General features: G+C 44.4%; 1 protein-coding gene across 8 annotated transcripts in view; it reads left to right on the plus strand.

Annotated features, from left to right (window-relative positions):
- The window catches only part of HLCS (holocarboxylase synthetase), a 221,895-nt gene that overhangs the window by 163,375 nt on the left and 34,247 nt on the right, over nt 1-24,273 (plus strand). The window lies entirely within an intron of this gene.

Genomic DNA, 24,273 nt, shown 5'->3' on the forward strand with positions numbered 1-24,273 from the left:
TGGTTGTTTGGCAGTGTGTTTGCGTTGCTTAGTATCATGAAGTAGGTTGTATGGGGGAATGCTGACTAGATTTATAACCTGGTAAAGAGATATTCCTAGTTGCAGCAAAATTATCATGTTGTTTACATGTTTGCAAATACATGTGGCACAATACTGCCAGAAAACAGGAACTCAGGACTCCTTGTATATCTGATTTTTTTTTTTTTTTTGTATATGGTCTCTGGCTTACTCTTTTGTATATACTTTAAAAAAATTTTATTTATTTATTTATTCTTGCGAGACACACAGAGAGAGGCAGAGACATAGGCAGCAGGAGAAGCAGGGCTCCCTCTGGGGAGCCTGATACAGGACTCGATCCCAGGATCACAACCCAAACCAAAGGCAGATGCTCAACTGCTGAGCCACCTAGGTGCCCCTCATATATAATTTCTTCTTTTAAACTCACTAAATTTGGTGACTAGTATTTGTTTGTTGAGGAAATAATTTTCTTAGCCATTTAAACAAACAACTGAAGTCAAGATAACAAGATCTGCATTGGGGGGCCTATGAAGAAGCCTCACATAATAGTTCTTTTTAAACTTATTTCAAAAATTAAAATTCAAAGACATAATTTGGTAGATTTCAGTATTAGGCAGTCATATCCTTCAACTAACAGTTGTTCTGAGGTCAAAGGATAAACTAGAGCATAAGTGACGTAAAGGATATCTGGCACTTTAAGATGTTAATTAACATACTCTGTGTGTTATAAAAATTATAAATAATGTCATAGGAGGTTGATATTTTCCATTGGGAATCCATTATCTCCCAGTTTGATCAGACTCTAAGAAGGTCAGTGGGAGGAGACATTTACTAAAGTAGATTTTAGAGGCAGAGTCAATTCCATAAAGCCTCAGTAGTTTTCACGTTAGCCTGGCTTTATCCTTGTCCTTTGTAGGACCATCCCTTGTGTTCATGAGGCTAGAGTGTGTCCTACAATCTCCTACTGAAGCAGAGTGATCCTGGTAGGGTGCAAGGAGCAGTCCAGTGTTCTAGGTGCCGCAGCCATTCCTAGAACAATAAAGAATCACAGAATTTCAGATGTGGAAGGGACTTACGAGCTCTTCCCCATCCCTCTGGTGTTACATAGTAAGAAACTAAGACAGAGAGGGGTGCCTCGCTGGCTCAGTCAGTGGAGCATGTGACTCTTGATCTTGAGGTTGTGAGTTTGAGCCCCACATTGTGAAGAAATTACTTTTAAAAAAATCTTTAAAAAAAGAGAGAGAGGAGCTTGTTTGTGTCTCCATTTGTCAGGTCAACAGCCAGTCTGCACTAGATGCTATGGCTCTCAAGTCACATCCTGGGCCCTTTCTACTATCTCACACTGTCTGGTGCTGGTGACCTTTTTCAGAGGTCAGGTTCAGTAGCAGGTTCAAAAGCAGGGATTTTGTGAAAGTTTAGAGATTAGTTATGATCCACATATTTATATATTGGTGTCATAAGTGGGAAGAGATCTTTGTCAGTTATTTAATTTTTAAGCCACGTTTCTCTGAGGACCACTACTAGATGAATCTTATTTTCATACCTAGTTTCCTGAGGCAAACTATGTTGTCTCCCAATTTCTAGACTGTGAAGCTGAGATTCTAGTTCTTCTGCTACATTCACTATAGTGGCAGTGGGAAGGTTGTTCTGGCTTATTAACAATGTGGTGGTTGGGTCCTTCTTGAGACAGGGATCCAGCCTACTGAAGGCAGAGGTTTCTGTTTCTCTGGCTCAACTGTTCTGTACTGGGTTACAGATTTTGAAGATCGGTTTCTAAAAATGAAGAGATGCATACTGTGCATGGTCCTGAAAGATAAGCAGGTCACTACTAGCTTGAATTGTGATACACTAGAATAATAAAATGTCTAAGGGCCTGGCAGTTATATCATTAAAGAGATGAAAGTGTGCTCTCTCTGGGTAGAATCCAATAAATAAGTTGTGTAAGTGAATGAACATTGAGTTTAGTTAAGGAAACTTGGATCAGTTTTGTTCCTACACTGTAAGACAAATGTGTATTCTTTTCAAAGCCTTCTTTGACTTGGTAAGGGGAGCCGGTGATTTATTACCAAGCCCCAGGTAACAAATGCCATACTGAGTGGATACTGATGTGTGTGTGTATGTGTGTATATACTATGGTTTGAAGGAAATATACCTTTTTAGTTCTTAAATAGCCCATTTCAAAAGAAGAGGATGTGGCTAGGCTTGATCCTTCCATGAGTAGTTAGGGTCCATGTCCCCTCTCTTTGAATTTGGGTGGGCTCTGTGACTGCTTCAACCAATAGAATGGTAGAAGTGACAGTTCATTTCTGGGCCCAGGCCTTAAGAAATGGTGGCTTCCACCTTCTGTCTTTTGGGACACTTGCTCTTGAGTCCAATCATCATGCTGAGAGAAGCCTGTATGGGTCTGTGGAGAACTGAGCTCCTGGCCCAGCTTTAGCTGAACTCCAAGCTGGTGCCAACCTGTTAGCCATGTGCCTGTGCCATTTTGGAAATAGATCCTCTGCGTCCACTGGAGCTGTGCCAGCTGACACAACTGCTTACGTCTGCCCCAAATACAGATTTGTGAGTAAAATAAATGATGGAGTTACTGAAACTAGTAACATTTGAAGTGGTTTGTTAAGGAGCACTAGATTACTGGAACTAAAACCTATACGAGCATCACAGTTATCTGAAGTACTTGTGGGGACCAAGGAGGGCATGGGTGATCGAGATTCACTTACTTGTTTACTAAACAATGACTCTGCACCTAATATGTGGACCTGGAGCTGTACTGTATCCTGGCAGTGGCTAGAGGCTATCAGTCAACTATTTTCTCTTGAAGGAGATCTGCTGTCTTCTCCCCATGGCCTCCATAGTACTCCTTTTCTTCCCCTGTCCCTTAGATGTTTGCACTCTCGAACACTCTACTTGTCTGACTCATCATCCTGCTTATTCCATTGGTTTGTAACAGCCTATTTTCTCTCTCTGACTCAACTGTAGTTCCCCAAAGGCTGGGGTATACCCTCGGTTGCTTACCTCAGCATCTGGCGTATTGTAGATCAATACATGAATATTGTGAACATGTGAATTACTAGCACTGAAACTTCACTTTTGCCGGGTGATCCCAATCAACCTTATTCTCACAGGTGCTGTATTTTATTTTCCCAAAGTCATAGGTCAGCAAGTTATGGACACTGGAGGGACAGGTATTACGTACAAGCCATTCTTCTCCAAGTCACTTCTGGAGTCGAAAGAGGAAATGGTGGGCTTCTCACCATTCTTGATGCCATTTCAAGATTGACTCCAAAAATCACCTTAGTCTGGATTTTATTCCCGATGTAGAGTCAGAACCAGCCAAAAGAGTGGACTAGAATTGTGCATTGCACTTGTTTGACATATTTCTTTTATCTCTTTTTTTAAAAATGACATCAAGGTTTTGGAGAGACCAGAGCAGTTATCTTAACAAATACCCCACATTCTGGATTTGGCTGTGGCCTTGTAGTGACATTTGTTTTCCTCTAGCTCCTCAGTTTCTCGTAAACTAGAAGTTAGGTCTAAAAATTTGATTTGATTCAGGTTAAATATTTTGGGGAGGCAAGCTTTCTAGGTGATACTGTGTATTTCGTATTGTGTCACATATTGTACCTTTCTTACTGATTGGATCACTTGGTGAGAAGCTCTACTACCTGTTCTCTCTACAGTTATGGTCTCTTTTGGTGAGTAATCCATGGAGCGTCCCTTTGGCACACCAGGCAATATTCTGTTCACCTACAACCTTGGCGATCCTTTGCTTGAATCAGTTCTCTAAGGTTTGCAAAATGGGAATTTTTCTTGTCTTTTTTTCCTTCTTCATTTATTAACTGATATTATTTTGTAAGGAATCATTTTCAGAGTAGGAAGTTAGATGACGTACTAGTCACTCTAGGGGCAGCAAATGAAGGATGTACTTCTCTTTTGTTCTTTGTCTTGGCTGTCTCTTAGCTCGTGCTGGACTTGTGAATTATTTTATAATCCATCACACTCCTTACTCTCTACGGAGTTGGTTTGGATTTGGCCAATTTGGTTCTTGTTGGAGGCAAATGATACTTAGAAATGGAGATCTTTAACTTCTCTTTCTGAGAATGGTGGACCAAGAGCTAACTAGACTCCTCTCCCTCCTCCTGAAAATAATCCTGCAAACTGAGCATAACACACAAAAAAGTTACCCTAAGTCACTGAAGAATGAACAGAAGCAGGCAGGCTCTGGTGGGACTCTGTCCTTGTAAAGGGAAAAACTAGAGCCATCCAGAGTAACCTCAGGCCAAGTGCTAGCAGTGCAGTGAGGGAGAGCACCAGAAGGGAAGGGTTCAGAGAGGGCATCTCCGAATTCCGTCTATGCACATCTTTAGCTGTTGAACCATGCATGCGTGGACTAGACTAAAAGAACCTCAGGTAATGATAGAAGATTGGAACTAAGACTGAATTTGCTGCCCAGAGGAAGAGTTTGCATTCTGGTTCAGCCAGGGTAGTTGCCAACCAGAACAAAAGAAATAACATTCAGGGCACCTGGGTGGCTCAGTTGGTTAAGCGTTTGACTCTTGATCTCAGCTTAGGTCTGGATCTCAGGGTTGTCAGTTCAAGCCCCACACTGGGCTCCACACTGGGCTCCACACTGGGGATGGAAGCTGCTTAAAAAAAAAAAAAAAGTGAAGGGAAAATCAGGACATTTTTAGATAAAGAAAATGATAAGGATTCATCCCTAGCCAACCTGAATTTCAAGAAATGGTAGAGGAACTTCCTGAAGCTGGAGGGAAATGAAATGACATTAGATGGGAACTGGGACTCTTGAGGAAAAACGAAGAATACCAAAAATGGTCAATTTTGGGGTAAATACAAAATACCATTTTTTTCTTCGTGTTTTTTTCTCTCAATTTCTTTGTCAATCATGTAACTATTAAAAGCAAAAATTATAACTGTCTTGTGGGGCTTGTAACATTTGCAGATATGGTAGCTATAACAATCATAAGGGTAGGCAAGCACCTCTATTGTTGAGAGATTTCTGTATTTTACAGGAAGTGGTACAATATTGACTATAAGTGGGCTATGAAAAGTTACGATGTATATGGTAATCCCTGGTGCAGCCATTTAAAAATGCAAAGAAATATAGCTAAAAAGCCAATATGAGAATTGAAATGGATATTCAAATAATTTTTGCTAAAGGCAGGAAATGAGAAACAGGAACAAAGTTTTTATTTATTTTGTGACCCATTAAATAAGTAAAAGGAAATCGTTTTTAAAATTAGGTTATAAGAATATGATGGTAGCCATTTAAAATTGAATTTTTCAAGGTACACTTTTTAAAGACATTTATTTTGCCCTGGTTCTTTTCATTTCTTTTTCTTTTTTAAAAGTAGGCTCCATGCCCAATGCGGGGCTTGAGCTCACAACCCTGAGATCAAGACTCTCATGCTTTACTGACTGAGTCAGCCAGGCGCCCTGAAGAACATTTATTAATAAGAGTAAAATGCTCCTGATGTTGTGCAAAGTGAAAAAAGGATATTCAGCCTCTGTAGTATGACAATTTAAAAAAAAAATTTCACACACCCACAAAGTATAGAAGAAAAAGTTTAAGGAAATATACCAAAATGCTTTTTTTGGTAGTAGAATCCTAGGTGACTCCATGTCCCAGCCTTAGTTTGCTACATTCTTCTAAATTTTCTGTAATGAGCATAGATTATCACAAAGTTTTTTTTAGTTATTACTAGCACATAGTTATATATTAACACTTGGCTTTTATACATTCTCTATTATGATACTTTATTCTCTATTATGATACTTTACTAAATTAATTTTTATTCTAATAGCTTTACACTAATTCCTTTAGATTTTCTGAGCATATGGTTGTGTGATGGACATACAAACCATTCAGTCATGAGACCTCTTCGTGTCTGATGCTTATCTTAATGCAACAGAGAATCCCCAGGAGCTAATCAGCACCATTCATTCACACTAATTGGTGGATCCCAGGAGGTGGGGAATTACATGTCCTGGGTACATCCCTGCTTCCTCATCCGTGGAGTAGGCTCCTTGTAAGGATTAAATGTGATGATGGATGCAGAGTCCTGACTCAGTACGCAGCCATCATTTGCTCTTGACAAATGTTGGTGCTTATTACTGTGAGGCTGCATCTCTTGCATATACTTTCTGGAAGGGTGCAGAGCTGAGCTCTGGGAAGCAACTACACCATTCTGTGGGCAGGTCACATGACAGGAGGAGCCACGAACAGTCAGTCCTCGGGGGTGCCAGCTCTGGGCAGCCACACCTAAAAAATGATATCAGGCTGGCATATATGTTATGTTTCCTGATATTTAAAACTCCACTTCTTGGGTGAAGATGTTCTTGCTTATGTGAGAAAAGACGTTGAATGTGAAGATGATGATGGGTAGCCCACTTAGAGTCTGAGGAGGCACACTGCGGAAGAGTCCATCTCTAGATTTATTCAAGAAGGAAAGAATGAGGAATCTCTCTGGTAAGCCACCTTTGAGATGGACCCAGTGATGTCTGCCCTGGGGTATGCATGTTCCTCTGTAAGCCCCCCCCCCCACCCCTTGAGTGTGGGCTAGACCTAACGACTCACTTCTAACATAGAATATAGCAAAAGTAATGGGATGTCAGTTCTTTTTTTTTTTCTTAAGATTTTATTTATTCATTCATGAGGGATATAGAGATATATAGAGAAACACAGGCAGAGGGAGAAGCAGGCTTCCTATGGGGAGCCCGATGTGGAACTTAATGCAGGATCACGACGTGAACCAAAAGCAACCACTGAGATACCCGGATGCCCCAGGATGTCACTTCTGAGAGTAGGTTATGAAAAGGATTGTGACTTCTGTCTTGCTGGCCTTCTTTCACTCCCTCTTTTGGAGCCATTGCTCTGGGAGAAACAAGCTGATGTGCAGTGAGTCACCTTGTGATGAGGCCCACATGGCTGGAAACTGATGTGCATCCCATGAGAAGCTGAGGCCTGTATGTAACTAAACTCGAATGTGGACCCTATCCCGGTCAAGCCTTGAGGTGACCACAGCCCCAGCTGATACCTTCCTTACAACCTATGGGAGATACTGAACCAGAAGCACCCAGCTGAGCAACTCTCAGATTCCTGACCCTCTGAAAGTAGGGATAATAAATGTGTCTTAAGCTACTGGATTTGGGGTATATTTGTTACACAGCAGTCAGTAACTAATACACTCTCTAAAGCAAAGAGGTGTCTTCCTTGATTTCCTCCACCTCATTCCATCCCCTCTGCCTCGATCCCTGGGGGGAACTGTGGCAGTCTCTCTTTGGCATCCTTTTATTTTTTTAAATTTGACATCAAGGCATCAGATGCCTTTCCCGCCCATTCCTTCATCTTGTCATCCTGCTTCCTGCTTTTTTTGCTGTGTTAACAAAAACCCAAATTGACTAGCGTTGTCATGTCATCTGTTGCTTGGGTGATCTCCTCTGTTCCTTTAAAAAGTCACAGGAGGATGTAGCTTCAGTGCGATCTAGAGGCCAGGGCAGTGCTTCACAACCTGCTCTTGTCCTTTTGTCATATATTGAGGAGGATGTCACACACAGGACCACACTCCGAATTAGTCACCATGGGCCAGTGCATTGGGACTGTGGTGACCACGCATGGTCCCCAGTGCCCTGGCTCCAAGCTCTCCCCATCACCACCCATTGACTTACTGAGATAAAAGGGGGGAGAGTCCTCTGACCTATGGGGCACTAAATGGAGTGAGTGGCTGGACCTCTAGATTCTTGTCCCATCTCCCCTGCAGCTTGGCTGTGTGACCCAGAACGCATCTTTCCATCGAGTTTCTCAATCTGGAAGGCCTGGGCAATCATGGCCACCCTTCCCCTCTTCTGAAACAGAGCGTTAGGGAGAGATGTCCTCTATAAGTGATGGGAAATGAGGGCTTAATATTTTAAACCTGAGCGCAGTGGTTGTACAATTTGCAAACTGTAATAAAAGCCACCGTTGTCCCTAGACCCGTGAAGAGTGCTGGGGAAAAAATAGCACATCTCACCCAACAAAAATGCTTGCCAATTGAAAATTAGTTTCTCATACATTGCCTCTTTATTCTTTTTGCTCATACTTAATAAGAGGACATTTGGTGATGGACTTCTCAATGCTGTCCCTGTGGCCATCAGCCTGTTCACACCATCCCTGGCTGCATTAAGTATCCCCAGTGCACAGAATTAAGTCACTGTAAAAGTATACTCTGGATTTTACCGAGAGGTCACGGAGAGCCCTTCTTGCCATGGCAGTCAGCAGCATTCTTATTACACTTCATTTATCTATTTGGGAGGACTCAGGAGGACCAGCTGGGCCCCTGTCTGCACTCATCAGGAGTTAATTTCTGAGCGAGGTGCTGTGGTCATGAACAAGTGCAGAAGGTACCCCGGTGGTCCTGCCAGACGAGAGGGGCCCTTAATTAGCAGCAGTGTTCAATCAGGCTGCTTAACCCGCCACGGAGCTGAGGTGGTCATGTCCTCCCCGCCGCCCTCCCATAAACACGGAGCCACCGGCGGGCTCGGGTGGCCGTGTGGCCCAGGATGTGGAGGACGGTGCAGATCTGAGCCCGCCACACAGTCAGGTGCTACTGGAATCTTGCCTTTATTGTCGACAGAGGAGGGAGGGTTAACCATGAGGGTTTTTTTTTTTCCTCCTTTAAAATTTGGAAGCATCTTTTCATCTTCACCAGCTTCGTATTTCCTGAGCTGGACATCACACTCGCTTTGTTTCTTTGCTATTAAAAGTGATCTCGTGTCGTCCTGTTTCTGGCATGGCTTAGTGTGTATTGAGCCAGCTTGTTTGGGTGCAAAGTCAACACAACCCTCACCGGTTTTAAAACCCTGTTCCTGGGGGCACCTGGGTGGCTCAGCAGTTGAGCATCTGCCTTTGGCTCAGGTCGTGACCCTGGGGTCCTGAGATCGAGTCCCGCATTGGGCTCCCCATGCTTCTCCCTCTGCCTGTATCTCTGCCTCTCTCTCTCTGGGTCTCTCATGAATAAATAAATAAATAATTTAAAAAAAAATAAAACCCTGTTCCTGCACCATGGTGCGTTCCACCGCAAAATAGAGATGATGGTCCCTGCCCTGACTACCTGGAAGGAAACAGTATGTAAACTCCCAAATATCATATAACTCTGAGGTGAAATTATTGAATGCCGGGGTTGGGTTGCTTCTAGGTGACTCCTCAGTAGAGCTGAGGGAGGTGTTTATTTTAATGATCACCTGAAGAACATCAGAACCTGGGGTTCCTGCTAGGTGTCTGATATTTTATTAGAGATGCTATGCAATATTGCAACATTCAATAAATAAATAAATCCAAATGCTCCCTCTAATTCTGGCCAAGTGCCTCTAGGGCCTGTTGAGGACCACGGTGGACAGAGGGATCAGAGTGTAGGAAGAGGGTGGGTGAGAGTTTCTTAGCTCAGTGGGACATCTTGCTTCATCATGAGACCCACTTACCTGGGGAAGCTGAAGGTGGGCTGGGTCCTTTTGTCAGCTCCTGGCCCAGGGTAGGAGGTTTGGGGACCGTCCACTGTTGAGTCCCTGGGCAGGTTCCACTGGATACCTCTGATCAAGCACCCGGCATCTTCTCTGACCCGGTTGAATTACTGGATTTACTGACCACAGGTGGCTTGACGTTCTTTCTGGCGATGCCCACAGAACGAAAGTCAAGACCCACCCCACGCCCCTGACTCAGAGTGTGATGGGGGGTTTGATTGTGTGGCAGTCACGGCACCTGCGGGGAGCACTGAGCCAGTGGCCTCTTGAGAGGCCAGTTGCACCTCGGCCATGGGGAGAATCAAACACAGAACCGGAAAGGGTTGATAGAACACATTCATTTTAGGTATTTACACTTAGCATTTACGCTTAGCACGTTAAAGTTTACTGTGAATTTTAGGCTTCGTTCTTTTCTTCCCTGGCAGCTCGGAGAGTGCTGTGTCTTGGTGTAATGAAGCATTATGTTGGTATAGCAGAAAGGAAACTGCCCTCCTACAGGAATTCGGTCTCACTAGAAGCTTATGGTCTGGTGCGGGGCCCGCCTGGGAATGGATGTGTGTGTACATGTGCGCGCAGGCGTTTCTCCTGGTGGGGAAGTTGAGACCAAATTGCCCATTACATTGCCTGATTTTACCTGACAGTTTCCTGAAAGGGATGTCGGATAGCAAATCCATTCCTGTTCGCAGGCCTTTTTTTTTTTTTTTAAACTTACAGCTTTTGGTTTTTTTCTATTTTTGCCTTGGAAACATGGAAATGATTCGTGAATTATTTTGATGGAGGGGGGAAAAAGACTCGAAATCGAGGAGTAAATCAGTCACCGGGTAGTTCTTGCAGCCAAAACCATTCAGAGCCAAAAGCTGCCGCCACATCCGGAACCTTCTCTGGGCCTCGTGGGCATAAACTGGAACCTTGGCAAGAAAGTGTGGGACTCAGGGTCGTCCTGTGCCAGGGTTTCTGGAATCCAGATTTGATACTGCACATTCCTCCTTGTTTTGAAAGGAGAAATCATTCCTTTAAATGTTAGGTAACTCTGTTTCATCCCGAACATGGAAATATTGATGCTGGACAGAGAACATGCAGAGGAAGCCGTGGAAAGTACATCTGCCCTGTCCTGGCCAACGAGTGCAGACTCGTTCTCTAGGCCTGGGCTCCGAACCTCCTCCCATCAGGAAGGGGCATCTTGTTGATGGAGGAATAGCCACTCCTATGATCGGCTTGGATTGCCTCGGGCTTTGAGTCCCCAGCCGTGTGTTCTGTCCTGTGTCCAAGTACCAGTCATCTCCTTGTCACCATGACAATGATTGTGACGCCTGAGATTCCCTTTCAGTTAAAGGCGTAGGACTGGGAACTGGACTCCAATTGCACAGAGTTCTCTTTCACATCATTAATTTTCTTTTTTTTTTAAGACTTTACTTATTTATTAAAGAGAGACACAAATAGTGACAGATAGTGAGAGAACGCATAAACTGGGAGGAGAGGGAGAAGCAGACTCCCCACTGAGCAGGGAGCCCGATGTGGGGCTCGATCCCAAGACTCTGGGATCATGACCTGAGTCAAAGGCAGACGCTTAACCCACTGAGCCACCCAGGTACCCCTCACATCATTAATTTTTCAATTGAATCCTACTGTTCTACATTTGTGCCTATATCTCCGACTTCCAGAATAAGAATCAGGTCGCATTTTGGGATTGTTGCCATAATGATTCCTATTTTGTTTTTGAGACACTCCCCGAGATGGTTGATATACAACTCCTTACTGGCGAAAGGCAGCCTGAACTGTTCTGTTGACTTCACCCACGTGGATTGTTTTATGGGATTACACCGAGAGTGGAAAGACGGCTCTAGGTCTATGGTGTAAGTCTGTTCTATCACAGAAACTCCGTTAGTCCAGCATTCTTGACGTTCTGTATGCTGAGCACAGTGGCGAGGGCTTGAAATCTAGATCCGGGTGGTGGGGACATATGTCTTCACCACGTCACTCTCTGCTTGGATGCTAAATGACTTCTCCAAGCCTTAGAGTTTCTCCTGTAAAGTGGCAGCGATAGCAGCAGCTTTGCAGCTTTTTCTACTGATAAGTAAATAAGATGTAACTAGAAAGTGCCATGTAAACATTTGTAAACTACAAGGCAAATGTCTCTTGTATACGTAGAGAATGTTTGTGGCAGAGACACTATTACGTGATTCCCGACTCTGCTTCATGTTCCTTCCTCCTGGGCACGCAGCCACCCTCTCACCTGGGCTGGTCTTGCGTGGATGGCCAACAGGCCGGATGGTCACGAAGCATGCATCTTCCAGGCCTGGCCTGTTAGATGCTTCCCACCCCCTTCCTTCCCCTTCTATCGTGATTTTGGAGGTCATGCAGGAAAATGGCAGTGTTACAGGTTGGAAGAGGCCCGTCCCTGAGTCACCACTTGGAGGAGAGCTGTCTAACTAGCCTTGGACCTGGGCCATTGCCCTTAGGGCTGTTTTCACCCAGTGTTAGCCCTGAATAATCACAATTTTGGAAAAGAATATTATTTGTCCCTGTTGGCATATAAAATACTTTTTAAAAAATTATTTTTTTATTTTATTATTTTTTAAAGATTTTATTTATTTATTCATGACAGACACAGAGAGAGAAAGAGAGAGAGGCAGAGACACAGGCAGAGGGAGAAGCAGGCTCCATGCAGGGAGCCTGACGTGGGACTCGATCCCGGGTCTCCAGGATCATATTCTGGGCCGAAGGCAGTGCCAAACCGCTGGGCCACTGGGGCTGCCCTTTTACATTTTTTTTTTAGAGAGAGATAGAGAGCATGGGAGCAGGAGTGGGAGGGAAGGGCTGGGGGGGTGGAGAGAGAATCTGAAGCAGGCTCCACACTGGGTGTGGAGCTCGATGTGGGGCTCAGTGTCACGACCCTGAAATCATGACCTGAGCTGAAATCAAGAGTTAGGAGCTTAACCAGTTGAGTCACCCAGGTACCCCAAGTACTTGTATGTTTATATATACACCATAAATATAATGTACATTTAAGGGTATTTTTTTATCACATTATATATCATACTGTTGCTAAGAGTATGAATGAAAATCAGCCTATTTGCAGTTTTTATAAATCAAACTTAATTGTTCGCAACGAATGGGATCCATAATTTAAGATTCACTAAATTTTTGTACATATCTTGACCAAAAGAGAAGTTAATAAACTCACTGGGAGGTGAATTCCCTACTGGAAACATTCATAATCCTAAAGAAAGATAAATGGTCACTGATGAAGCACTTATATGCCAGACATACGGTGCTAAGGACTTACAGACACAGTAGGAATGTTCCTGAAACGAGACATTTGCTTTTTCTTTCAAAATTGCTTCATACTTGTTGACACTGGAGTATGAGACAAAAGCATATTTACTCCTCTTCTAGATTGTCATGTTCCCTGCCCCCTTGTTATAAATATGTGAGACCCATGAATTAAGCCAAGGAGCTAATTATATATGAGAACCTGATTTCTAAAATGTCATAGGACCAGCAACTACGAAAGTCCATTTCTGGTAGACCGTTGTAGGTTGAAAACTTAAATGTGTCTCTATTGTGTGTCTCTGGGTTTATTTTGGCTAGTGTTAGTAACAAGGATAATTATTCAGGGGGCACTTATGGCTTACCAGTGATTTCACCAGTCTGTTCTTTAATTTTCTATGTAACTATGTCCAACCAAATATGGTTTCCTGCATGTTCATCCATCTGCTGAAAGCCTCCAAGCACGATAGCCACAATAATTTCCGTGGAGGCACATGCTGCCATTGGTGATATGGCCCCAGCAGCCACAAATGCTTACTAATCAATTGACCTTAGGTTCGTAACATTACCTCTCTCCTTCAATACCACTCTCAACCCCCAAAACTAAGGGGACAGAATTCACACCCCAGGGTAAAGACTTGGAGCCAACTCTAAACTTACTAGCGGGTTCTGTAACAACTGGGCTCATGTTCGGAAGTTGTAGGAGGTTGTGTTAAGAAGACAAATGATGGAAATGGTCTTCTGCTTGAGGTGAAGGAAACACTGGGAGGACGAGCCTGGTTGACTGTCTTGATGAAGACCCAGTAGTCCGGGAAACCCCACAGCGGGATCACCCAGACCAGCGCTGGTCTGGTTTCCTTATCATTCAGGAATCCTACTACCTTCTGGCCTGTTTCCTCACCAGTAAAATGGAGTTAATGATAGTACTACCTGCTAAGATTTTTGAGTTGCGTGTGAAATGTTGAGAATGGGACCCACGGGGATGGAGGGCTTGGCTCCTCTTGTCATTGTCATTGCTCGACGTATCTGTTCACGTGTAATGTCCATGTTCATTTTATTTGGGAAGCCTGATTACAGATTCTCTGTGTTTCAGCTTGTTATACAAATTGTTTTTGCATGTGTCTCCTTGCTCACCGGGTATTTACGGAGTACCTGCTGTATGCTGAACAGTGTGGCAGCTGTATCCCAAGCATGTCCGCGTCTGTGTTATTATCTGTTTTCAGTAGAAAGTGCTCTGTGGCACTGACCTCTGCACATCAGCACGGAGTCTGGCTAGTACGTGGAGGCTCTTCCCATCATCCTCTGATGATGCAGTGATAGGATCAAGCTGGCCTCAAACCTTATGGGCTCTTTTAGGCTTGAGATGAACAGTGCAGAAACTGCATGCATGCTCTGCAGCTGATGGTAAGCACGGTTAATAAATGTGGAAACGAATTCTGTGACACTCAGACACCCTTCTGTAGAAAGAAAGATGGCTAGATTTTCCTCATGAGGCCGTGCCTAGATGTTTACATGTTGCTGTTATTAGTTGTTCACGCATAACCCTGTGGTTTGGGCTTGTTACTGAAATGCTATTTTTTCAAATTGGAGAAGCGAGGCTTTGAAGACTGAAGTGACTTCCTGAGCCTGCAGGCTGCATCTGGGACTCGATTTGTTGGGTCCAAGTTTTCTAATCCTTAGAAATCTAGTGGATCCAAATTATATAGAGCTACATTGGACCTTGCTGGCATTGCTAGGGAGTGGAGTCGCACTGCTTACAGATCAGAGAGGTTGTGTACTTTCTTAGCACGAGCAGCTCCAAGTGTGATAAAAGGGCACGTGTGTGGGCATCCTTGCTTTGGGGAATGTCCCCTGTTTTAATACCCTCTCTGAACAGATGGCTTCCAAATTTACATCTCTAGTCTCTCCCCGGGTCTTCAGATTGTCACGTTGACTCGCTGACTGGATAAACTATAATTACACGTACAGATCTAATTTTTACATATCCCAGAGACAGCTTAAAATTGACTTGCCCCAGTAATCAAGATAAATGCAGTGGCATAAGGGTTGAGGTGCAGATTAATAGAAGAGTAGAAGTCCCAGAAACAACACCTACGTGTACATGGCCAGTTGATTTTTGGTAAAGATGCCAAGGTCATTCAATGGGGGAAAAAGAAATGGGGTCATTTCGGTAATGGTGCTCAAACAATCGGGTGTCTGTGTGGAAAAAAGAAAATGAATCTCAGCCTTTACCTGGTACCATATGGAAAAATTAACTCAAAATGGATCATAGTCCTAAATATAAGAGCTAAACTGTTAAACTTATGGGAGAAAATGGTAGTAAAAAAGAAAAAATCTTTGTGACATTGGAGAGGGGAAAAATTTCTTAAACAAAACACAAAGCATGAATTGTAAAAGAAAAAAAAGATTTTTAACTTTAAAAAAAGTTTTTTAATTTAAATTCAATTTAGTTAACATATATTGTATTATTAGTTTCAGGGGCAGAATTTAGTGATTCATCAGTTGCATGTAAAACCCAGTGCTCATCACATCAGGTGCCCTCCTTCATGCCCGTCACTCAGTTACCCCATCCCCCCCACTCCTCTCCAGCAATCCTTAGTTCATTTCCTAGAAGCAAGTCTCTTATGGTTTGTTTCCCTCTGTTTCCATTTTATTTTTATTTTTTCTTCCCTTACTCCATGTTCATCTGCTTTGTTTCTTAAATTTCACATACAAGTGAAATCCTGTGGTGTTTCTCATTCTCTGACTGGCTTATTTTGCTTAGCATAATGCCCTCTAGTTCCATCCACGTCATTGCAAATGGCAAGATTTCATTCTTTTTGATGGCTGAGTAATATCCCATTGCATATATACTTTTAAAAGCTATTTTTAAAAGACCCATTTAAGAACACACAATGGCAAGCCACAGACTAGGAGAAAATATATGCAAAACATATACCTGGCAAAGAAATTGTAGCCAGAATACATAAAATGTCTTCCAACTGAGTATTAAGAAGACAACCCAGTGTGAAGGGGGAAAAAAAGGCAAAAGAATCAAACAGACACTTCAAATAAAACATGAATGCCAGAAAGTATGTGAGTAGCTACTCAATATCACTAATCCTCAGGGAGACACAAGATAATATATCATTATGCATCCATTTATAGGGCTAACTTAGCGGCTGATAATACCCTATCTTGACAAGGATGCAGAGAAGCCAGAAGTCTCGTATTGCTGGTGGGGATGCAAAATGATACAGCCACCTCTGAAAACATTCTGGTAATATCTTATGAAATTAAATAAACACTCACTATATGACCCTGCTAGCAGTGCTACTCCTAGGGATTGACCCAAGATAAATGAAAATGTGTGTCCACACCAAGACCCGTATGCAGTTGTTCATAGCACTTTTATTCATAATCTCCCCAAACTGGAAACAACCCCACTATTCAAACGTTGGTAAATGGGTAAACAAATTGCTGGAATACTACTCAACAATATAAAGGAGCAAAATACGAGCGCCTGCAGTGACATGGGTACATCTCAGAAATGTTACGCCACGTGAAAATCCCTGGTTCTTACCTGTCGGGAAGCCCTCCCTGACTGAGCCCCCCACATAGCCCCTGCCTAGCAGACCTAGATGCTCTTTCACATATGCACACGCACATGCGTGCTGGGCCCCAGACATGGCAAGCACCCACTCCCTGCCTCAGATCCTCCATGCGTGTTCTTCCCTTGCTTGGACTATTCCTCTCCCAGATGCTGTTCCTGCCCTCACCTCCTTCAGGACTCCACATGTCAGCTCCTGAGAGAGGCCTCCTTCACTGTCTTTACAAAATGTAGAAAACAGCCTCCACTACCTCTTCTGTCACCCCCTCACCTATTATGTGATGTATTTATTTACTTATTTGTTTAGTATTTGCCTCCTCCTGCCAGAATGCAGGCCTGCTTTGTCTACTGCTACATTTCCTGCTCTCTGGATACCGTTACGTAGTAAGTGCCCCAGAAATAGTGCAAATGCACAAAATTAGGAATGCAGGCAGCAGGATAGGATGAGACCTCAGGTATGCTGTGCCCGGTCAGGATATCTACTGTTGCCTTCTGTGTTCTCAGCTTTTCCTTAGCCTTCTCATCCACTCGTGTGCTGCACAGCCTCTGACTCTGTTGAGCTTTGAGAAACTGAACTGATGAAGTACACATCAGAAATGAGTGCCAGTGCGTTTACTCCCTCACTTAATATGTTCAAATGGGAAATTCTTGACATTTTTGCAAAGGTATGAAAAGAGAGCTTTTTATATAGGAAACTTCTCAAACGATATATACCAATTTGGATTATTAGTCTTCCTCCCTACACCTGTTCCCGTTTATAAAAACAAAAATATGAGGCAAACCTAGGGAAAAATAATTGTAATAATGTTTATGAAATGTTGGACTTACATGCTACTGAAAGTGTGGACATGGAACCAATACAGTTTTCTAACATCACTCTGTTCTGTTGCTAAAGATTTGTTTTAAAGCTGAATCGGAAGATTTTAGACATAGCACAGAATACTGTCTTTGGATGGCATTGCCGTGTAGGGACAGTGTTACAGGAGATTGTGATCAGAAGTCACTTTTACATAATGCATTTGCTGATTTAGGTACGATGATCTTTTCTGTAGATGCTTCATTACTTCCCCCCATTCTTGAATTCTTCCTTCTGGAGGTTACAGCTCATGAGCATGGATCCATGCTTGTCCTCCAGAAAAAGAGCCGAAGGGGATGATGACCTTAAAGTAGTTTTGCTTCCGTCCTTGTGAGTGGCCCCGGTCAGGCTGGTGGGTTCTGTGGGAAGCCTGAAGGGATGCAGTGGTGCTTGGGATTATTTGCCAGTTTTGGAGAGGGGCGGCCCTTTTGTTTTCTGGTATCCCAGATTATCTGAATCCTGGTCCCCTGCCATTCTCACAGGCCTGCTGATACGTATAATACAAATTGCTGTACTATTTTGAATAGTAACAGAAACATGCTTTTGGGAATCGGGAAATTTGGTAAATTTAGGAAGCCAGTCATCTGACTAAGGTCATTTGGAGAAATGCCCCAGGCCCACTGACATGTATCACTTACCTTCGCTGCATCTACTGAGACAATCAGGTGATTTTCTCATTCTGCCCTCGTGATGCGTTCCATCGATACGATGTTAAACCATCCTTGCATTTCTAGGATAAACACTTCTTGATTATAATGTATTCTACATAAGAGGTGTAAATGAATTCAGTTAGCTAGCATTTCATTTAAGGTTTTCACTTCCCTGTTTATAAGTGAAGAGGGCCTGTTACTTTGTTTTCTTACTTACCTAACTCAGAATTGAGATTAATTGTACTAGAACCATAAAATGGGTTAGGCAGTTTTTCCTCTTTTTTTTTTTCTTTCTAATTTGTGGAACATAATGGAATGTTTTCAAAGTTGCAAGTTGCAAATGTTTAGAACCCCACTTGTGTTTGGTTTACTTTAGCCACCAAAATATTTTTTTTAAACTTTATCCTTAATTAACCTTTTAAATTAAAAAGATACTTTTCTGGTTTCACTGTTTTCTTTTTTTCCAGTGAGTGACCTAAATTAACTGTCCAGTTAATTTTTAATGAATATTTATTCACTCATTCAATGGACATTCATTACGATTTACTGGGCATTTGCTCTGCACAGAGCACTGGGCTAGAAATCAATGGTGAGAGTCCTTCCCTTATTTTTTCTGCAAGGGAAGCAGAGCTCGTTCATCTAAGGCAGCATGTCTCATTCTATGAAAGGAGGGTGTTGGATCACCAGAGACCTTCAGATATTTGTCTCTCACAGAATAGTGATTTTGCATGTTTGTTGAGCTGCAAATGATTCATGGTCTCAGATTTTCTAGTTTCAGGTAGAAATGTGTGTAATTATCCAATCTTCAAATATTTATAGTCCCTACTCTATGCTAGGCAACGTGTATGACACGGAAACTCTGAAGTCATTTTCAGTAGTTTGTGTCAAGGGCCAGCATTATTTTGGAAGATGCATACTGTCATCATTTACTCCCTTTCTGAATATATTTAAAAAATGTTTGAAGGCAGAAGCATCTCAGGAGGGGATCCTCTGGGTCCCTCCTGCCCTGCTCTGCAGATGTGTATGGGGACACTTCCTGATGAGCACCATCCATGTCTCTTAGCAGAGGAGGAGCTGCCTTTCTGCCTTTTCTTGGGGTTGTCAGTTCAGGTGTGTTGACCTGGTATGGTCACCGGGTTTTGTGTATCTAAGAAATCAGAGCTGTGGGTTCTGAATTCTCAACCTGGAGCCTTTGCCAGAGAGCGAAGTCAGGGTGATCAGACGTCTTCCCTCTGTAGTTTGACTCATTCCCTACTCATTCTGTACTACATTTGTATGTTTTGGGTAAATACCTAGTAGTGCAATTGCTGGGCTGTAGAGTAGCTCTATTTTGAACTTTTTAAGCAACCTCCATGCCATTTTTCAGAGTGGCTATACCAGCTTGCATTCCTATCAACAGTGTAAGAGGGTCCCACTTTCTCCGCATCTTCACCAACACCGTTTGTTGAAGAGAGACTGTCTTTTTTCCATTGGATATTCTTTCCTGCTTTGTCAAAGATTAGTTGACCATAGAGTTGAGGGTCCATTTCTGGGAACCATTACAGAAATGGTTCCCAAATGAGTAGCCTTGTCCCAGATTTCACTGTTCAACTCCACACTGCCTTTTAGATCCCCTGGACCATCCAGTGAGCCTCTCATACTTGCTGCTTCCAAACCTAGTACTTGATCCACCCTCTAGCTGCTGCAGGCCAGAACTCTTAGACTCGTCCTTAACTCTCTCCTTCCTATCTTCCTTTCTTCCTTTCTCCCCCACCCCTCTTTCAGGAACTCAGACTATTATCAAATCCTATTGGCCCCACTTCTGAAATATCTAGAATGCCCCTGCCCCATTTCCACGCCAGCCCCCACAGCCTTGCCTCTTACCTGATCATGCTACAGCCCCCCAGTTGATCTTCCGTGACCCCTGACACCCCCCACACACATCCCTGCACGCCCCTGGCTCTTTTTCATACAGCAGCCAGGTGAATCTTTCCTAAAAAATCAGGTTATATCCACCCACTGTTTAGAATGGCTCAGCATTGCTTCTTCATTCAGTATAAAATCCAGAATCCAGACCTTCAAAGCCCTAAGGTTGCCCCCCACAGCCCACCTTCCTGGAGCCATCCCCACCCCCTATACACATTCACAATGTACTTGGCCACTGTGTTCTTCCCCGTATCTGCTGGGGGCCTTTGGCCTTGCTGTTTCCACTGCCTTGAACGTTCCTGTCTCAGATACCTTCATGGAACACTGTCTGGCTTCCTTGTGCTCTCTGAACAAATGTCTCCCCGAAGGGGGCCCTGCCTCACCATCCCACACACAGTGGGCACCCCACCCCTTGTCCCTCTCTGTCCCTTTACTCTGCTTTACTTTGCTCTCACCGTATTGCCACTTTGTGTATTTCCCTAGTCTATGTGTGTTTCTACTCCATAATTCTGGTGTGCATTTGTTTTAACATAAAAACAATATTTTAACCTATCAGCTTATTCAGCCTTTTTGCTTCACAAAGTAAAACTGATGCACAGGTTAGGATGTACTGTCACCCCTGGTGTCTTTGTGAGTCCTCCAGTGGACACGGGCCTCTGCGTGTCCTCCAAGCTCTTGGGAGAAGCAGGGGCCTGGAGCGAGGTGCTTGTTCCTAAGGAAACCTCCAGAAGTGAATGGAACATTAGAAAGGGTAATTAAGGATCTCAACAACCTTAACTTTTTGCTTGTCCCAGCAAAGTCAAGGTTTCTCCTCTTGGTACAAACCAGCTGAGCCCGTGAACAGGTCACTTATATTGAGATGAGAGCATGTTAGGGGCTCGTGTCCAGCTGTGAACATCTCTGCAGGATTGGGAAGCGAGGGCAAAGCTCAGGAACGAGGGAATGGAGAGGAATTGCCACACGTTCCCCTCCTGTCGGCTGTGGGGAAGCCGACCTGGGTTCTGGGTGTCCCACATGCGGCTCCCACCCAGGATGTTGTAGCAGATGCCTTCGCAGGGGGATAAAAGGAAAGCGAAAGCAAACCAGTAGGGTGACTGTCATAGCTACGGTGAGGCAGCCCGTTGGGTCTCAGTCACTCTGAAAGGGCCCAGGCCCAGCTTGACACAACCCTCCTTCCCCAGAGCCCCCCGCAGCTGCCTCTGGCTGCAGTTGCAAGGGCACCACGCATCTCCACAGCTCTGCGGTGCTGTGATGTGACAACTGGCTCTCAGTTTCCTTATTTGGGAATAGTTATTAGTCGTGGGCACAGGGCATGCCTCTGACCAGCTGGGGTCCTGGATCAATCACTTGAGTTGTCTCATCCGCAAATGGGGTCGTAAGGTCCCCACCTTGGAGCACTGTCCCCAGGGTTGCCCGGAATCACAAGCAGCAGTTCACTCAGGCGCTGACGTCAGAGAATCAGCGGAGGGTGACCCTCGTCCTCCTTAGTCTGGATCACGGCAAAGTGCTGTTTTTGCCGGTGGATCGTCAGCGATGCCTCGCAGGGCTCTGCGCAGTCCCCCTAACCCGTCTACGGTGGCTGGTGCGCAGGCGGCAGCAGCTGGCCCGGGCCCCCCCGATGCCAGAGTGAGCTGGCGCTGCCGTGCAAGTGAGGAAAAGGCTGCGTGTCCCGGGGGATTAGCTCTGGGAGCCTGTTGAGCGGCCGCCAGGTGATTTAACTGGGGTCCTTTTGTAGGTTTCACTATTGGCACCTGGTTAATGGGATGGGGATTTAGGGACGCAGTACTGACATCGCCTTTTCCGGTCCGGGCAGCGTGGCCCGAGTGCCTCGACGGCAGGCGGTGCTACCCGGCTGGTTGTGAGGCGTCCCCGCTGCTGCTGCTTGGCCCATGCCCTTCCAGAACACTGGTTTTATCTGCTGCCTTTCCTCTGCAGCGTGAAATGTACTCCCACCATCCCAGCCGGCCCTTAATTTTTAAGTGGTGGGAGGATGCCCCATTCTAACCCCATTGTTCTGCCCATTTTTTCTTTTCTTTTTCTCCTCTTGCCTTTCCCTTTGCAGAGTGTTTGGAGGTGGTGGTGGTGTACACATTTGTGAAGCCACAGAAACATGATCCTCGTGCCCTTGTGGGTCTGGCAGACAGGCACCTTTGAAACAGCCGCATCCACATGGCCCTGTGCACCCCCCCACGTATGTGGCCCCCTGCTTATGTGGGTCTGCCCCCCACCACCCCGGTTATGTGGCTCAAGGGCCCGACTTCCAGGGTGCTCAGCACTGGTGGCAACCCAGCCTGCCCTTGGGGACTGTCCCTATCACTCCCTATTTTTCCCATATGGTACAAACCCACCTAGAGTAGGTTACATTTAATGGGGTGAGAAAAACCCACACCGTCAGAGAAAAGTTGCAGGTGAGGTCAGGCTGCTTCCTCCCTGGAGGGAGAATGATTTTCTCTTCTCTGGCTCCCACACCAAAAATTCATACAAAAGAGCTCTTTTTATGTTTGATGTATTGCTTTTAAAAAACAAATCCTTCGTGTTTTTTCATTTTTGGTTCATACCTCTTGGCCGACCCAGCAGGAATTTGGCAGCTGGCGGTGCTGCTTCTCGCAAATGCTAAAAGCTGCCTCACTAGAGTCACTGGCTGCTGGGAAGGCTGGACCAGGGCAGCGACCCCGGGAGGGTGGGGCGCCTCCTTCCAGTCTGTGCGTGTTAAGGGGCTTACTGGTTGTCGACAGTGATCGCGCACGCGGGGGCTCCTTCCACCATTCTTTAGGCTTGCTGTGTGTTCGCAATTTTTTATGATCGAGAGTGTTTTTGAGGGTTACCCAGGGCCCAGCGAGGTGTGTGTAGATTTTGTTTTGGACACGTACCTTGCTATTGCCCACCCCCACCCCATGCGGAATCTTTTCTATTATGATTCATGTTCCAGAAGATCTTTGATAAGGCATATTTAATCCATTGTAAGCATAAGCAAGCTCAAACCTCAAAATTAAGCCACACCTTAGTTTATTGTTTCATTTTACTTTATTTTTTAAAAAATATTTATTTATTCATGAGAGCTGCAGAGAGAGAGGTAGAGACATGGGCAGAGGGAGCAGCAAGCTCCCCGCAGGGACCCCAATGCAAGACTCGATCCCAAATCCCAGGATCACACCCTGAGCCGACGGCAGACGCCCAGCCACTGAGCCACCCAGGTGTCCCTATTGTTTCATTTTATTCTGTGTACAAAGCGCTGGTCCAACACCCAAATTCTTTGCTTTAAAAAGAATCAGAAACCATATCAGCAGCTAATCAGCACAGATACGCAATGATGGTGAACAGACCCACGGAAGAAAATTCTGCCTACTTCATGGATTTTTCTAAATGGAGAGAACACCAAAATCCTGCCGTCTGCTTCCGGAAACTCAAGCGCTCTGCAGGCTGAGCAAAATGATGCCAGAACAGTAATACAGCGTAGCCCGGCCAGTGCAGACAGCCCCCACTCCTCCCCACCCCCCGCCCTTGCTGTCTGAGTCTTGACAGACCAGATTGGAGCATTCCTACTGCCTTCTGGATCTTTCTCTGCAGATGAGCAGAAACATAAGATGCTGAGAAAGGCTGCCAGATACAGAATATGTGTCTGTGACTATTTTTATGCCTTTACTCTGGGATATAGTAGCCAAGATAACAACACAGGACCCTACTTCACAGTCCTTCACAATTCACTGCACATGCTTGTCACCCACTAAATTAGCCAATAAAACAAACAAGAAACATGGATTGGGGTGTGTGTGTGTGTGTGTGTGAGATACTGTTCAAGAGAGGCAAGGATATAATGAAATAGGTACTCTGAAACCAAGTTTAAACCTCGACAGGAGGGCAGCCCTGGTGGCACAGTGGTTTGGCGCTGCCTGGAACCCAGGGTGTGATCCTGGAGACCCGGGATCGAGTCCCACGTTGGGCTCCCTGCATGGAGCCTGCTTCTCCCTCTGCCTGTGTTTCTGCCTCTCTCTCTGTGTCTCTCATGAATAAATAAATAAAATATTAAAAAAAAAACCTCGACAGGAATATAAGTTGGAACAACCTTTTGAAAAGCAACTTGGTAGTGAGCATTAGGGATAAGAAGTTCCTACCCTTTGACCCATTAACCCTACTTTGTAGTAATCTACACTCAACAAATAGATGGGAAAATATATAGGAATACGTATGGGGAAACCCATACATTAGGAAACGCATTGGGTATAGCCACTCAGTGGGGTATTATCCATCAACAGAAAGACTTAACAGTAGAGAGCAATGCTTATATCACTTAAAAACTAGGTTAAAATAAGTAGTGAATCAATTTGAAAATCTTAAAACATGCATCTGACAAGAGACTAGGAAATATGGAAAAGTGGTTATGTTCCATTAGGATGAATAATTGCATCTTTTATTTCTGTTTTCCAAACTATCATTAGCATGATTACATTTGTAAATTAAATATCTTACATCCT

This window comes from Vulpes lagopus, chromosome 20 (assembly GCF_018345385.1).
Source record: "Vulpes lagopus strain Blue_001 chromosome 20, ASM1834538v1, whole genome shotgun sequence".
In the NCBI taxonomy this organism is placed as follows: domain Eukaryota; kingdom Metazoa; phylum Chordata; class Mammalia; order Carnivora; family Canidae; genus Vulpes; species Vulpes lagopus.